General features: G+C 38.0%; 1 long non-coding RNA gene across 1 annotated transcript; it reads right to left on the reverse strand.

Annotated features, from left to right (window-relative positions):
- Positions 1-6,855: 6,855 nt before the first annotated feature.
- LOC123653076 lies at positions 6,856-13,553 on the reverse strand. Its single transcript, XR_006742707.1, has 3 exons — positions 13,422-13,553; positions 12,178-12,184; positions 6,856-6,868 (listed from the first exon to the last, which is right to left on the reverse strand). It is a non-coding gene; the product is annotated as an uncharacterized LOC123653076 (long non-coding RNA).
- Between the last annotated feature and the right edge of the window lie 2,533 nt (positions 13,554-16,086).

Below are 16,086 nucleotides of genomic sequence, written 5' to 3' on the forward strand. Positions count from 1 at the left end.
TCATCAACATTGGGAAAAAGTGGCATCCTGTGCCTCTGATATGATGTACCAGGAAGAACACAATACTACTTTAGTGACATTTCTGTAAAAATGCATAGCCTACATCTAATTATGAGGAAGCATTAGACAAATCCAAGTTGAAGGGCATTCTAGAAAATAACTGGCATGCATTCCTCAAATATATCAAGGTCAAACAACACTAAAGAAAGACTAAGGAACTCTTCCAGATTAAAAAAGATAAAGAGACATGACCACTAAATGTAATGAATGACCTTAGATAGGACAAGTGACAAAATATGACTATGTACTGTGAATTAGATAATAGTAATATGTTAATATTAAATTTTCTGATTTTGGTAATTGGACCATAGTTATGTAAAATAATTGTCTTATTTTCTAATTGAATTATTGGGGCAACATTAGTTAATAAAACTATATAGGTTTCAAGTGTACATTTATCTACATATAGAATTATCTATATATAGATACATTAGCTATATATAGAATCACCTAGGGTCAAATCTTCTTTCATCACTATGTATTTGACCTCGTTTACCCCTTATCACTCACCATACTTCCCTTTCCTCTGGTAATTACCATACTTTTGTCAGAGTTTATAAATTTTTGTTTGTTTATTTTTGTTATTTGTTTATGTATTGCTTTTAGTTTTATATCCCACATATGAGTGAAATAATATGGTTCTTGACTTTTTCTGTCTGACTAATTTCATTTAGTGTGATATTCCCAAGATCCGTCTACCTGATACATTGTATCAAATGGTAGTATTTTATCTTTTATGGCTTAGTAGTATACTATTATATATGTACTAAAGGCCCGCTGCACGAAATTTGTGCAAGGAGGGATGGGGATGGTGGTGTCCCTCAGCCCAGCCTGCACCCTCTCCAATATGGGACCCCTTGAGGGATGTCTGACTGCCTACAGTCGGACATTCCTCTCACAATCCAGGACTGCTGGCTCCTAATTGCTCACCTGACTGCCTTCCTGATTACCCCTAATCGCTTCTGCCTGCCAGCCTGATCACTCCCTAACCACTCTCCTGTTAGCCTGATTGATGTCTAACTGCTCCCCTGCCAGCATGTTTGCCCCCAACTTCCCTCCTCTGCCAGCCTGGTCACCCCTAACTGCCCTCCCCTTCAGGGTTAATCACACCCAACTGCCCTCCCTTGCAAGCGTGGTGACTCCCAATTGCCCTCCCTTGCTTGCCTGATCACCTACAACTGCCCTCCCTTGCAGGCCTGAGGTCCGGTCCTTCCCAACTGGTCTCCTCTGCTGGCCATCTTGTGGTGGCCATCTTGTGTCCACATGGGGGCAGGATCTTTGACTACATGGGGGAAGCCATATTGTGTGTTGGAGTGATGGTCAATCTGCATATTGTTGTTTTATTAGATAGAATATAGGCCTGGTGCACAGGTAGGGGCCAGTTGGTTTGCCCTGAAGGGTGTCCCAGATCAGGGTGGGGTTTCTCTTGGGGCATGGGGTGGCCTGGGCAAGGGGCTGGGGTGGTTTGCAGGCCAGCCATGCCCCCTGGCGATCCAAGCAGAGGTCCTGGTATCTGGAATTTATTTAACTTCTATAATTGAAACTTTGTAGTCTGAAGTGGAGCCAAGCCTTCTGCTTACTCCATGGCTGCTGCCATTTTTGTTTGGATTTATCTTCTATAATTGAAACTTTGTAGCCTTGAATGGAAGCTTAGGCTGGCAAGGGCTGGCAGAAAGCTTGGCTTCTTCCATTGCCTGGGAAACCCAAGCCTCCCTCCTGCTCTGTGTGGCTGTAGCCATCTTGGTTGGGGTTAATTTGCATACTCACTCTGATTGGCTGGTGGGCATGGCTGGTGGGCGTGGCTTGTGGGTATAGTTGAGTGATGGTTAATTTGCATATCACTCTTTTATTAGATAAGATCACATCTTCTTTACCCAATCATCTATTGAAATGTACTTTGGCTGTTTCCATGTTTGGCACCATGAACAATGCCATAAAGTATATGGTGGTGGCTTATATCGATATCTTTGCAAATGAATGAATGATTTCAATTTTTTTTTTTTTTTTTGTTGATACCCAGAAAAGGGTTTACTGGGTCATATGGTAACTCCATTCTTAATTTTTTGAGAAGCCTCCATATTGTTTTCCATAGTGGCTGTACCAGTTTACATTACTTCCAGCACTGAATGAGAGTTCCTTTTTCTCCATAACCTTTCCAACACTTATTACTTGTCTTGAAGAAATTGTCTTATTCTTATGAAATCCATACTGAAGTATTTAGGGGTAAAGGGACATAATTTCTGCAATTGACTCTAAAATGGTTTTGAGAAAAAAAAAAGTTATTTATTTATCCACCTATTATTTTTATCTATAATAATTAAGCAAGTGATATAAAAATATAAAAATTGATTAACTTGGGAATAGGAAAGTACTTTATATTATTTTTGCCAGTTTTCTCTGTTTATGCAAAATAAAATGTTAAATAATTTCACTCCAATTCTTTCCCCACTTTTTATAGGTAATATGAGTAATTTATTAGCTTAGTTGAAAGACTTTTCCTCTGGCTAAATATTTGTTTACTTTTAAACATTTTTTTGGGAGGTAGTCAGCATACTCATTGTCAGAAGCTGGATTCATGCACTTGAAAGGAAGGACAGCAAATGCCATAAAGATGCTTTGGGGGAAGTTCTTTGAAAAGATCCCAGAGTAGGGGTCTCATACATGAATGTGCATAGAAATCTCCTGGGGACTTTGTGAAATGCTGTTTCTGATTCAGCAAGTTTGAAGCAGGCTGAAGTCCCAGCAAGCTCTCATCACATTGCTGCTCTGAACACTACACATTGAAAAGCAATCCTGAATCTGGAGCAGGCAGTTTTTGTAATGTTCTATTGGAATGTTTAGCTATGCTCATTTATTTACATATTGTGTATAGCAGCGTTGCGTAGTTTCATGAGAGACCAAATAGCCCACAACACCTTAAAAGATTATTATCTGGCCATTTTATAGAAAAAGTTTAAGGATGATGAATCAAAATTACAGATTCTGGAACCAGAATGTCTGAGCTGGCATTCCTGCTTTGCTTTGTCTACACTTTTTGCAGTCAGCTTCTCTGAATCAGTTTCTTGTTTACAGAGGGGATGAAAAGAATATACATGTCATGTAACTGTTGGAGATTTAAGCAAAACAATACAGTTGAAAAAACTTAGCACTCAAATGCGAGTGTGCATCCCTAACCAGTTTGGCTCACTGGATGGAGCATTGGCTTACAGACTCAAGGGTCTGAGGTTCGATTCCGGTCTAGGACATATACCTTGATTTTGGGCACATCCCCTGTAGGGGGTGTGCAAGAGGCAGCTGATGGATGTTTCTCTCTCATCGATGTTTCTAACCCTATCCCTCTCCCTTCCTCTCTGTAAAAAATCAATAAAAAAATATATGTATTTTAAATGTGAGTGTGCAGAAGACTCACATACTAGGGAGCATGGTAAAAGTCTAAATCCCTGGGCTCTACTTGCAGAGGTTTCATTCAGGAGGTCTGGGGTGGGCCTGGGAATCTGTGTGAAACATGCTTCCCAGAGGACTCTAATTCAAGCGACTCATAAGGCCACACTTGAAGGCAAACATTTAGCAAGATCTTGTGTTCACCATATGTTCATGCCCACTTCTCCCTTGTTCCCCTTTCCCTTCCCCCTCTCCTCCTTATCTTTATCATCCCCAGACTTTTTTGCTGCCCTGCATCCTTCCTGACTCCAGATGAGGACTTAGGAATAAACATGAGGGAAAGCTCCAAATCAACCCTACACAATTTTGCTTTCCAATGTGTCCCCATGACGCAGCTTTAGACGTTTGTTCCTAACATATCAATAACTCTCTGTTATGGGCCTTCCATTCACTTCATGTTCAGAACTCCTTTAGAATTAGTATGACTTCTCCCCTATGCAAAGGGGGAGAAGTCAAAATAATTCTAAAGGATACTAATTCATGACTTCATCTTAAGATGGGGCTCTGCAATGTCCACCTGGATGGGGCCTAGACTCTCTTCACAAGTGGGTCTGGGCAATTATTTAGTTGGAGGAACTAGAGAGAACCATTGAGTGTGGGGAAGTAATTCCTGTTGCCACTGCCTGAGAACAGTTGAATATCTGGTCCACAGGTGGACTAAGGAGGTTACTGTGGTTTCTCAACAGATGGCTCTTTCCTTTGAAAGTACTCTGCCCTAGAAGTAGCAGGTTCAAAGGGTTTTGAAAATCAATGTTATTCATGTCTTATGCCAGCAGACTTTGCAGAAGATTTCACAACTGCCACTTCACCCCCATCCATACATCTATAGCACACTAAGAAAAATAGCCCAATTTGAACAGATTTCAGTATTCCTGAAGAATGAAAGCCATAAGGTGAATATTCAAACCCTTAATGTCACAATTTCTTAAGAATGTTTTCTACCTATCAAGAATTCAGTAGTATCTAGTAGTTTTTCATTATGTATCAGTAATTGGTTTAGCAGTTAACCAAATCAGACACAGAATCTTTTGAAGTAGCCTCAAATTACCCTCTGACCTCCCAATTACTGGAGAAATAAAAGGTGTAATTTCTGAAGACATAGAGAGTGCTAGAGCTCATTTCTGAGCTAATTGAAAGTCACATTTTAATATCTTTTTTTTATAGTTCAGAATTGCTCCTGAAAGCTATCTTTGGCCCCTGATTAGACTATCCTCAGGATGTGCTCCTTCCAATACCCGCCTCCTCCACCCCATACAAAGCGATATTTGGTGGAATTCTGCTTAATGAAAGTCTGAGATACTTTGCAAATGCTTTGAGTTTTTTCTATATAAGATAAAATAAAAACAAGGCATATTTACCTCATCTTATTTCCACTCATAGAGATTGTCATTGCTTTAGTTTAAGAAATTGAGGCCCTGACTATACATACAAATAATTTTGACTGAAATTTATTTAAATGAAGCAGTAATGGTTACATTTAGTTATGATTTTTATATCTTACTATTTCCTTTTAACACAAGATATGGTAATTTAACTTCCTTTTTCACTTTTAGCATCATGTTGAATTATAAATTCTTTTCATTTTTTTCCCATCTCTCATCTTTTTTCCTCATTCTAAAGGTGAAGAATATATTAATGTGTTGAAGCAAAGGTGTAAAGATGAAAGTTGAAAGAATACAGTCATGTTAAGGATGGCGAGAGCATGAAAAAAAATTAATCTTGTATTTGAAAATCTTTTTTTTAAATCACAAAACCCAAATATGCATAAAAAATAGTATTCTTTTTAATCTAAGAGAAAAACTTAGTATCACAGCAATGCTACTATACATTCATTACTTTCTTTGCCAGACAGTGTGCTAAACAATTTATTCACTTTTTCAATAATAAATTTAAAAATGTTTCTTGAGTCTTTGCTCCATGTACTGTCCCAAGGGGCTGGGGATAAAATAAAGTTCCTCCTCCCATGAAAGAATACATTCTATCTTGGAAGAGAAACACTAAGCATAAAAACAAATATATGTAGAATGTGTTAAGTGCAATATAAAAGGGAATGGAGAGAGAGGATGGTGAGAGTGTTATCTTTGATAGGCTATTCAACACAAGCTATTTAATAAGCTGGTTTGAACATGAATCTGAAGGCAGTACAAGAGTGAGCCCTGAAGAGAAGAGATATTCAATGAAAAGGATGACAGACAGTTTGGCTGTATTGGAGTGAGCAAATGGGAGAATGCTAAGGAATGAATCAAGAAATAAGGTGGGGCCCAGCCAGCATGATTCAGTGGTTGAGTGGGGTTTGATCCCAAGTTTGGGGCATGCAGGAGGCAGCCAATCAATGATTCTCTCTCATCATTGATGTTTCTCTCCCTCTCCCTTCCTCTCTGAAATAAATAAAAATTTCAAAAAAAGAAAAGAAAAAGGAGAGGAGTAGGCAGTAGATCATCTAAAGCATCAAAGTCATGATGAGGACTTTGGAATAAACAAGAGAGAAAGCTGTTGGAGGCTTTGAGCAAAGGAAGGACATGATGAAAATTGTTTTAAAGGGATCATCAGGTTTCTATGTTGAGATAAGAATTGTGAGAACATAAAAGTGAAAATAGGAAGACCAACTAGAAAATGTTTGCAATCGGATGTCTGGGTTGTGAGTGATGCAGATAGCCTAGCTGTTAACCATACCCATTTTCCCTCCTAGGCACACAGCTAGACTATATTCTCAGCATCCCTTGTGGTTAGGTATGACTTCTGACTAATATTATATGAGTAAATGTGATGTAGGCCACTTCCAGGCCTGGTTCACTGAATCCCCCATGTGTCACCCTCCATGCAGCTTTGCAGCTTTGATGCCAATGTTGAAGGTACAGAGCCACAAGGATGAGATAAACTACATCCCAGAAGCACTGCTTACATGATAGCTGCCTATTGGTCAAAACTGTAAACAGTTTTTTTGTGTGTGTGTGTTAAAACACTAAGATATTCTGATGCAGCATCTATTTTTACCTAAACTATGAAGTGATGGGTCATTTTTCTTTGGACCAAGGTTGTAGAAGTGAAGATGACAAGGAATAGTCAGATTCTACATATATTCAACAGAGTAACAGGATTTCCTGAGGACTTGGATGTCATTTGAAATTAAGAGTGGAGCCAAAGGTTATTTGAATGTTTTTGATTTAAACATTTGGAAGAAGGAATTACCATTTATTTATATGAAAATATTGGAGGAGGAGTAGTTTTGTAGGGTGGAAAATCAAGAGTATACTTTAGGACATGTTGAAATTGAGATGCCTGATGTATCATCATAACTATCTTATCATAATATTGTTATCTCTATTTTTAGGATGAGAAAATAGAGGCTTGGTAGGCAAATGACCTGCTCAAGGGGATGTGTTAGGACAGGACTTTGAATCCAGTTCTCTGTGATTCAGAACTTTGGGTGAGCTCTTAACCACTCTGCAAACTGTCTCTTTCTAGAATGTATCAGGAGAGTAAATGTTTCCAAATACTTTAAATACACTTAACAAATTAAAAAGCCATGCAACATGGCACTGGGGGATAAGTACTCTTTAATTTAGCTAATTAAAGAGAAAAAAAGGGAAAGGGAGATAAAAGAAAGAGAAGGAGGAAAGTAAAATGACAGGAAATATTACTGTAGTTTAGAAAAGAAGAATGGATATGCATTTTTCTTTTGCCTTATCTGTTATGAACTCTTTCTTCTTATTCTGAAAGGGGCACCCATTTGTCTTGAGAATTAGGATTGTTTCCACAGAATGCAAGAACAAATTGGAGTAAGCATTCTGAGCTTAAGATGCAGAGTAGAGTATTTTAACGTCTTTGGCAAGACAGAGGTTTAAAAGCAGGACTTTGCAATGAACAAAGGATTTATTTCTAAACTCTCTTAACCACCATTAATATTAAAAGGCAGGCTTAGCTATTAGATCATCAGGATTCTTCTGGAGCCTGGTGAGGCTGCCTCTTCAACCAATTAGACCATCAGGCTTATACCCTTGGGCAGAAGGATGCGATCACTTGGGGAAAGTCAATGCCAGAGAAGTGGCTGAGGAGCAAGGTTTCTCCTTCTACTCCAATGGTAAATGGGAGGATAGTGAACATGGAAAGTAAAGCAATCTTACTTCTATATCTGTTTCCTAGCATCATCTTCTTGGGCTAGAATCTTGCCCAGGGGAGAACATGGTAAATTCATTTTAATGTGTGAGGCAGTTTTAAAAGCACCTATATTTGTGGACTAACCTGAGGGAGGTTGGTTACCATTTTTTAGAGAGTCCAGTTTGTGTCATGAGGCTGAGTCTGTCCATAATGAGAGAGCAATAATGCCATAGTGATAGAGGGAGGCAACTCAACACATGAGCCTGAAAAATTTCTCCTGTTTGCTGGTAGCCTAAACAGTTGTGCAGGCATTGAAAATATCCTCCCTAATGTGATGAGATGAGGTGCTAAAAGCCTGGTGGTGGGTCAGCTGAGTCTGAAGTTGAGACAAAGAGGCTGTAGAATGCAGGGAATTTTCTTCTCGATACCGTTATCCAGAACTTAGATATACAGTATTTTCTAAATTATAAGGCAGGAGGAATCAGGCATATCTCAGCTAAAGCTAGTCCAGAAATGAGGTAAGATTCACAACTTTATGGCAGGAACAGTGAAGATCTCAGACTATCTGCAGACTCCAGGTGTTCCACTAAAGTCTATCAAAGTGACCTGTCTCTCCCCTTACGTAGATAACATCTCAAGGAGGAGCAAGGAGGAAGAAAGAGATATTTTCTGAAAATAGTGAGTCATTCAAAAGAGATTACTTAAATGGAAACATTGGGACACCATTATTTGGTACATCTAAATCTGACATTTCATCTCTCAGTGGGATTAAGGTTCAGGAGGAAGATTTGAGCAGTTATAGAGCAAATAAGTTTTGTTTTCCTCTTCCCCATTTGGTTCCCTATGCATGTTAAATGTAGGGCCCATTCCACAAATTGAGTTTTATCCAGATTGTGCTCTTTCCTATCAGTCAAGACAAGTGTGTAAATAGAGATAGTTCTCTGCTCTTGTCCATTGTCACTGGAAATTTGAATTACTTTTTTGATTTTGTTGTTGTTATTTTGTTTCATTTTAACTCAGAGAGTGAGGGAATTAAGAAACCCTTAAGGGTTCACAACTAGTAACCCTCTATTAGCAAGCTAGTAAAATCAAAAAATCCAAACACTCTCATAAGGAAAATGTAGAAAGGAAAGACCATTAATCATTGTGTGTTTTATACCTTCTACCCCTCTCCACTTGCTCATCCCTAATTATAGTTGCTCAGTCTCTTCCCTTTCTGGATTTTCTTGATTTTGCTCCTGGAGCCCTGCCAGGGACTCTCAAGTTTTTGTGTGCTAGTGGGCCTTATGTTTTGGATCTGCCATCACCATTTGGTAGGGTTTCAGTCTCATCCCCTTCTGTTTTTAGGGAAGAGAGTGCTTTAGGGCTATCTTTGCTTTCTCTGGAAGAACGGAGTGAGCAGTAACCTTTCCTACACTGTTAGCCTCAAAATCTCTAGAACTTGTCTACTGGGATGGCGAGGCCATTCCAGAACCAGCTTCCCTGGGGAAGAGCTCCAAATTTCATGATGGTGGTGACTAAACCCAGAGGTGCCATTTTCACAGGAGTAGCAGCAACCACAAAAATAAAACTGATAAGAGAGACACACAAATAAAGGAAAACTGACCTAAATCCAAGAACTAGCTTTCAAGGTAAAATAAAAATGAAAAAAAATCTATCACCTAAGCAGAAAAATAGAAAGGCTGATTTTTATTGTAGATAAGAAAAATTAAATTCCAGCTATTTTATCTGGCTTGAAACCAAGTCCAGAAATAGAAACATTTTTTGTAATAAATAAATAATAATTTATTGTGGTACTATTTACACTTGCCACTGACTTGAAAATATAAAAATTATCAAATCTGTACAAAAGTAGAAAAATATGATAAATCCTCAAGTATAGTTATAACCCAAAACAAAAAACCTTCTACCTTGGAAGTGGAAATATGCCTAAGACTCCTGAATTTTCAAATATTTAGGAAGAATCCCACTTATATGATATCTGAAAAAAAAAAAAAAGAAAGAAACAACAACAAAAACTGTTTTGTGATTGATATTGTTAATGTTGTTAAAATATAACTTTCTAGTGCTTATCTTCCAATTTTTAATTGGAATATAATTAGCATATGACATTATATTAGTTTCAAGCATACGACACAGTTTGATATTTGTATGTATTGTGAAATAATCACCATAATAAGTCTATTTAACATCTGTCACCACAATTACAAATTTTATTTTGTGATAAGAACTTTTAAGATTTATTCTCTTAGTAACTTTCAAATACATAATGCAGAATTATTTAGCTATGGTTACCATGCTGTACATTACATTCTCAGGATTTATTTATTTTATAACTGGAAGTTTGTACATTTTGACCATCTCCACCATCTCCCTCTGCCATTTCCCCCCTCTTTCTGTACAGTATGAGGACAGCACCAAAGGAGCAACAATTAACCCTGGAGATAATGCAGGGTCAGGCTGCCGCCCTACAGTCACTATTCAGCTGCTCATTGTGGCTCCTTCTTTACCATAAGGGGACAATCAGCGAGGTCACTCTGGGATTGTAGAAGAATCCCATTTCATTCCTCCCACCCCTTCTTTAAGGACTAAGATTTTTTAACCAGGTTCGGAGAACCCATGGTTTATATGTGCTGGCACTAAAGTGTTTTCATCAATATGGGCTCCAGTCCCTTCAACATGGAAAAAATAACAACTTTCTTTAAGTATTTTTAAGATGTGTCTTTCAGAGGATATGATATTTCTTTCTTTATTTATTTTTTTGTCCATACTTGAAGATATGTTTCTATTGATTTTTTCCCCTGCCTGGGGCTTTAGGTTGGGAAAGGGCCCTCCCCTGCACCCCTCTGATGGCAGACTGGGAGTGATCTGGGTGCTGAAGAGGTTCCCGGGACCCATGTATGCATGCAAATTAACCACCGTATTTGTTGGGTTAATTTGCATACTCACTCTGATTGGCTGTGGGCATAGCAGAGGTACAGTAATTTACATGTTTCTCTATTATAGGTAAGATGGCATAGTGTTCTTGAAGTCGTACTAAATACAAAATTAATTTGAATCTAGAAAAAAATTGTTATTGTTTTTAAATATTCATAAAGTTTACTATAACTCTTAGAGAAAATGAATAATTCACAGCCTTCTTTCAATAGTTGAGGAAGTTAGAGCATTCATGTTTGTTCATTTGATGTTTTATGTCATTTTGCTCTAGCTCCAGTTTTGTAAAAATGCTTCTGATTTCTTAGCCTTGAGGATAAACATAAAAACCATTAATTCACCAAATAGTTTTTGAATGACTACTCAGGGCTGGTTGGTCTCTCACTGGGGAGACAATGATGAATAGACAAGGCAAGGAGTGGACTTACTAAAATTAAAGTGCAATGTGTAAGTTGCTGTAATAGAGGTACTTACAGAGCCCCAAAGCACTAGGTAGCATGAAGAAGAGAAGGAAGGAAAGGACATTATCTACTCAAAAATTGAAGAATCAAAAAATGATTCAGAAGACAGGTGCCTTCTCTTAAAAGTAGAAGCTGTTGCTTAATTGAAGGACAGTCGAATATGGATCAGAAGGCAGTGGATGGTGCTGAGTCTATGATCAAGGGGGGAGAGGGTAATTTCTGAACCGTGATGGGAAGGCCTGGAAACCAAAGTGTCTAAGGAGACAGAAATAGTTTGGTTGGGCTGGGACATCACATTCAAAGTAGGGCAGTGGTAGGAGAGGAAACTGGAAAGGCAAAGACAGGTTATCATGTGCTTAGGAAGGGTTGTGGGTGGCATGCTGCTGGAGTTGTAATTTCTTACACAGTTGGTGCTAATGAAAGATTTTAAATGAGACAATCTTTGATTTTAAAAGCTAGCTCTGGCAGTTATATCAGCAGTGATCCTAGAGTGGAGAGAGACCAGTTATGTCAGACACCAAGTCTAGACTTGACATAATTTCAAGCATTTACAGTGCTAAAGGTGATCTTAGCATGCCAGCATTTATAGTTTAGGGAAGGTAATGCCTTACACTCGCCTACTCAGGATATATATATATATATATATATATATATATATATATATATATATATAAAATCAGCCAACAATATAAATTTCTCCACATGTGAGAGGAAATTTTGGGCAGATTCCTCATGAAAAATTTTGAAATAAAAGAAAAAGACATGCATAAATAGCTTTACACACACACAAAAAAAAACTTTATAGTTAGTAACTTCACAAAGACAATATCTTATGCTATCATAGATTGTAATTTCAGTTTTGTGGAACATCAAAATCATGTAACAGTCACTAAAAGGTGGATTAATACATCATTTGTTGCTTAATTCTGCCTTAAATTATGACACTCACATGCCATGTGATGATTTTAACTGTACACTTTGAAACATTCCTTTTAATTTTTCTCTAAATGTATTTACCTAGCTAAAGAAAGCCACTACTTTCATAGTTAATAAAAGAAAATAAATTGACTTTCACCTGAGGAAAAGTGCATTTTCATTCTGAATCCTAGCCAAGACTTCCCAATGCCAAGGACTGCTTGCTATTTCATCTTTCACCTGCACGTTAAGTTTTCACAGATTTAACTATAAACCTTCAACTGTTTCTTACCACCAGCTTTTTAACAGAAAAAAATATAGTTAGAAGTACTGTGTAATGATTTCAAGGTACAGTTCTAAGGGTAAGGAAAAATATATTTTTTTTTGTTTTACCTTTGGAAAAGCTAAAATGTGTTTGTGGAAAATTACCCAGACAGAGTCATATATCACACCGCAGACTAAGCGATACAGTTATGTGCCAAGACTGGGAATTGTGAGATCAGGAGTTGATGAGAATAAAAAGGCTTAGACGACTGCAGTAGGGCAGCAGCTGTGTGTTTTACTCTGACATTTCCCACGGTGCCTAGATAATAGAGTTTGTTTACAATAGAACAAGGTTATCCTACAGGGGCCAAGTGAGAAAGGAACAATTAGAGAGCTGGTGAGGGGTGGGATGGGAAAGGATAGAGGGCTCGGTTAACCATACAGATGTGCACAGCAGGGCAAGAGGAAACTGTAAATGTAGAAGAAAGGAGGTAGGTGGAGGAATAGTATGGAGTGGGAAGGTTGCTTTGGAGAAAGGATTAAACAAGATGAAAATGCAAATACATATCCAAATCCACCCTGGCAGATGTGGGTGTTTGTGGGCAACATACAATATTCCTCTTATAGAGGTGCTGCCAGAGGCCCAATGAGGAGTCTATTCAAAGCTGGCCAGCAGAGGATTTGGATTAAATTCAAATTCAGCTATGTTTGTTGAGGGTCAGACATTTTGCAATGAACTCTCAAATAGCTTAATTAATCAAATTTTGCAATAATTCCAGGAGGTACATGTTAAATCAAACAGTTTTCTAAATAAGGAAACTGAATTTTAGAAAGGTTCAGGGATTCACTTAAGATTAAAGAGGAATCAGAATTTCAACCCAGGGATCTGCTCACTGAGATGGGCGCTCCCCGTGTCTTCTTTCTGCGAGTGCTTCCTGTCCCTGCTTCATTCCTGGTCTGTGATCCAATGAAAACAGAGACTGCAAAATGCACTTGGTCAGGGAGACTGGCAAGGACAGTTTTTGCCAAGTCTCAGGAAACAAGTTAGAGCCAGGAGGGCCAAGTTAGTGCCTCTTAGGTGGGTAAAATATGAGTTAGAATCCAGAGTGTTCAGTTTGTAGCCTGGTACAAGTATACTTGTCAGCTCTTCTCCCACCTCTGTGACTCTTGGAATTAATGAAGCAACACAGATGTAGTTCTGAAAGCACTGCCTGGCTCTCTGGAGTCAAGAAACTGAATATTCAAGACACTCCTCCAAAGAGGACCTACAGATGGCCAATAGACATAAGAAAAGATGCTCAAAGTCATTAATCATCACAGAGATGCAAATTAAAACCACAATGAGAGTTCACCTCACACATGTCAGAATGGCTATCATCAATAAATCAACAAACAAGTGCTGGTGAGGATGTGGAGAAAAGGAAACCCTCATGCACTGCTGGTAGGAATGCAGACTGGTGCAGCCACTGTGGAAGACAGTGGGGGGTCTTCTAAAAAAGTCAAAAATTGAAGTGCCTTATGACCCAGTGATTCTACTTCTGGGTTTATATCCAAAGAAACTAAAGACATTAATTCAAAAAATATATATGCACTCCTATGTTCATGATATCATTCTTTAAATAGCAAAGATATGGGTCAACAAATGAAAAGTGCTATCGAGGTTGTAGAGAAAAAGGAACCTTGGTACACTGCTGGTGAGAATGCAGACTGGAGCAGTCATTATGGAAAACAGTGTGGGGTCTCCTCAAAAAGATAAAAATGGAACTACCATTTGACCCAGTGAACCCACTTCTAGGGATATATATATAAAAAAAGAATATATGCAGCCCTATGTTCATAGCAATGCAATTTATAATAGCAAAGATTTGGAAATAGCCAAAGTGTTCATCATTAGATGAGTAGAAGAAAAAAATGGTGGCACAACGAATACTATGCAGCTATAAAAAAGAAGGATCTCTTAACTTTTGAGGCAGCATGGAGGACCTAGAGAGTATTATGCTAAGTGAAGCAAGCCAGTCAGAGAAAGACAAATATCATACAATCTCACTTGCATGTGGGATCTAATGAACAAAATAATCTGACAAACAAAATAGATCCAGAGTCATGGAAGCATGTAGTAAACTGAAGATTCTCAGAGGGAAGGAGTGGGGTTCAGGGAGGAAAGAGATCAACCAAAGAACTTACATGCATAACCCATGGACACAGACAATAGTGGGGTTAAGGATTGGAGCAGGGATGAGTGTGGGGAGGAGGAGGTCAATGAGGGAAAGGGGAGACAGCTGTAATATTTTCAAGAATACAGATAAATTAAAAAACAAAATAAATAAATAGCAAAGATGTGGAAACAACCCAAGTGCCCATCAATAGATGAGTGGATTACAAAGTGATGGCACATATATACAATGGAATGTTACTAGGCCACAAAATAAATACATAATAATAAATCTTAGCATTTGTTATTGCATGGATAGACCTACATGGTATTATGCTAAGTGAAATAAATCAGGCCTCAAAAAATAAATATCAAATGATTTTGCTTACAAGTGGGATCTAAAGAGCAAAATAAGTGAATAAACAAAATTGACAGACTCACACTTATGGAGACCAGACTGTTGGTTGCCAGAAGGGAGAAGGTTTGGAGAGCTGGGTGAAAAAGGTATAGTGATTAGGTAGTACAAACAGTAGTCACAAAATAGACATGGGATGTAAAGGACAGCATAGGGAAAATAGTCAATAAAATTGTAACAACTATGTATGGTCTCAGATGGGTACTTGAAATATGGAGGTGGGGAGGGGAATACTTTGTAAAGAATAGCATTGTCTAACCTATACTGTACCCAAAACTAATATAACATAATATCAATTATAAATTGTAATTGAAAAATAGAATAAAAAAAGTTTGTCTGCTAAATACAAACAAAATCTGTTACCTAACCCAAAAAGAAACTGAATATTCAGAAATATAGTTTGACAAACATTGATCATTTAATATTTCTCTTTTAATAGTAAGGCTTATCCCAGACCAAAATGTGTTTTAACAACAGTTGAAAGAGTCACTTTAATAATAGTAATAGTAGTGGTAGTGGTAGCAGTAGTGGTGGTGGTGGCTATAGTTAAAAATGCAGATTCCTGGTCTTTCTCAGTTAGTTTGGAATGGCTCAGAAGACCTAATATTTAAGAAATACAAACATGTGTTGGCTGAAACCAGTCTGGCTCAGTGGATAGAGAGTCGGCTTGTGGACTGAAAGGACCCAGGTTAGATTCCTGTCAAGAGCATGTACCTTGGTTGTGGGCATATTCCCAGTAGAGGGTGTGCAGGAGGCAGCTGATCTATGTTTCTCCCTCATGGATGTTTCTCTCTATCCCTCTCCTTCCTCTCTGTAAAAAAATAAAATAAAAAAAATCAATAATAATAATAAAAAGAAATACAAACATGTGTCTAAAACAGATAACCCTCAGGACACTTTTGATAAAGTTTAAAATACTTTCATACACCAAGAGCAAAGAAAACACTTTTTTTTAAGGGTTTAAATGTGCAGAGGATGGTGAGTTCCAAAACCCTGCAAGGATCATTTGGAATCTCAGGTGACCTAGCATCAGAGCATTATCTTGAACTGTCTTTCCATACAGTCTGGCTTCCATGTAAGTATCTAGAGCTCCAGCTTCTGAGTCTGAAAAGCCTGTTCTAAAAAAACTCTGTTTGCCCTACATCGATAGAGTGGGAGGAATAAGGGATTCCCAGCAGCAGATGGGGGTTCACATCATGCTTCACTCTGTACTTCTTCAGGGACTTAAAAAAAAAAAAAAAAAAGGTCCTCGTGGATTCATTCAATCATGAAACTTTTTTAAGCATCCCTTTGGTTCCAAACTTTATGATAAACAAGGAGTCCCTACTCTCAGGAACTTCATGGTC

The sequence above is a fragment of the Pipistrellus kuhlii genome, unplaced genomic scaffold (genome assembly GCF_014108245.1).
Source record: "Pipistrellus kuhlii isolate mPipKuh1 unplaced genomic scaffold, mPipKuh1.p scaffold_m20_p_3, whole genome shotgun sequence".
NCBI lineage: Eukaryota > Metazoa > Chordata > Mammalia > Chiroptera > Vespertilionidae > Pipistrellus > Pipistrellus kuhlii.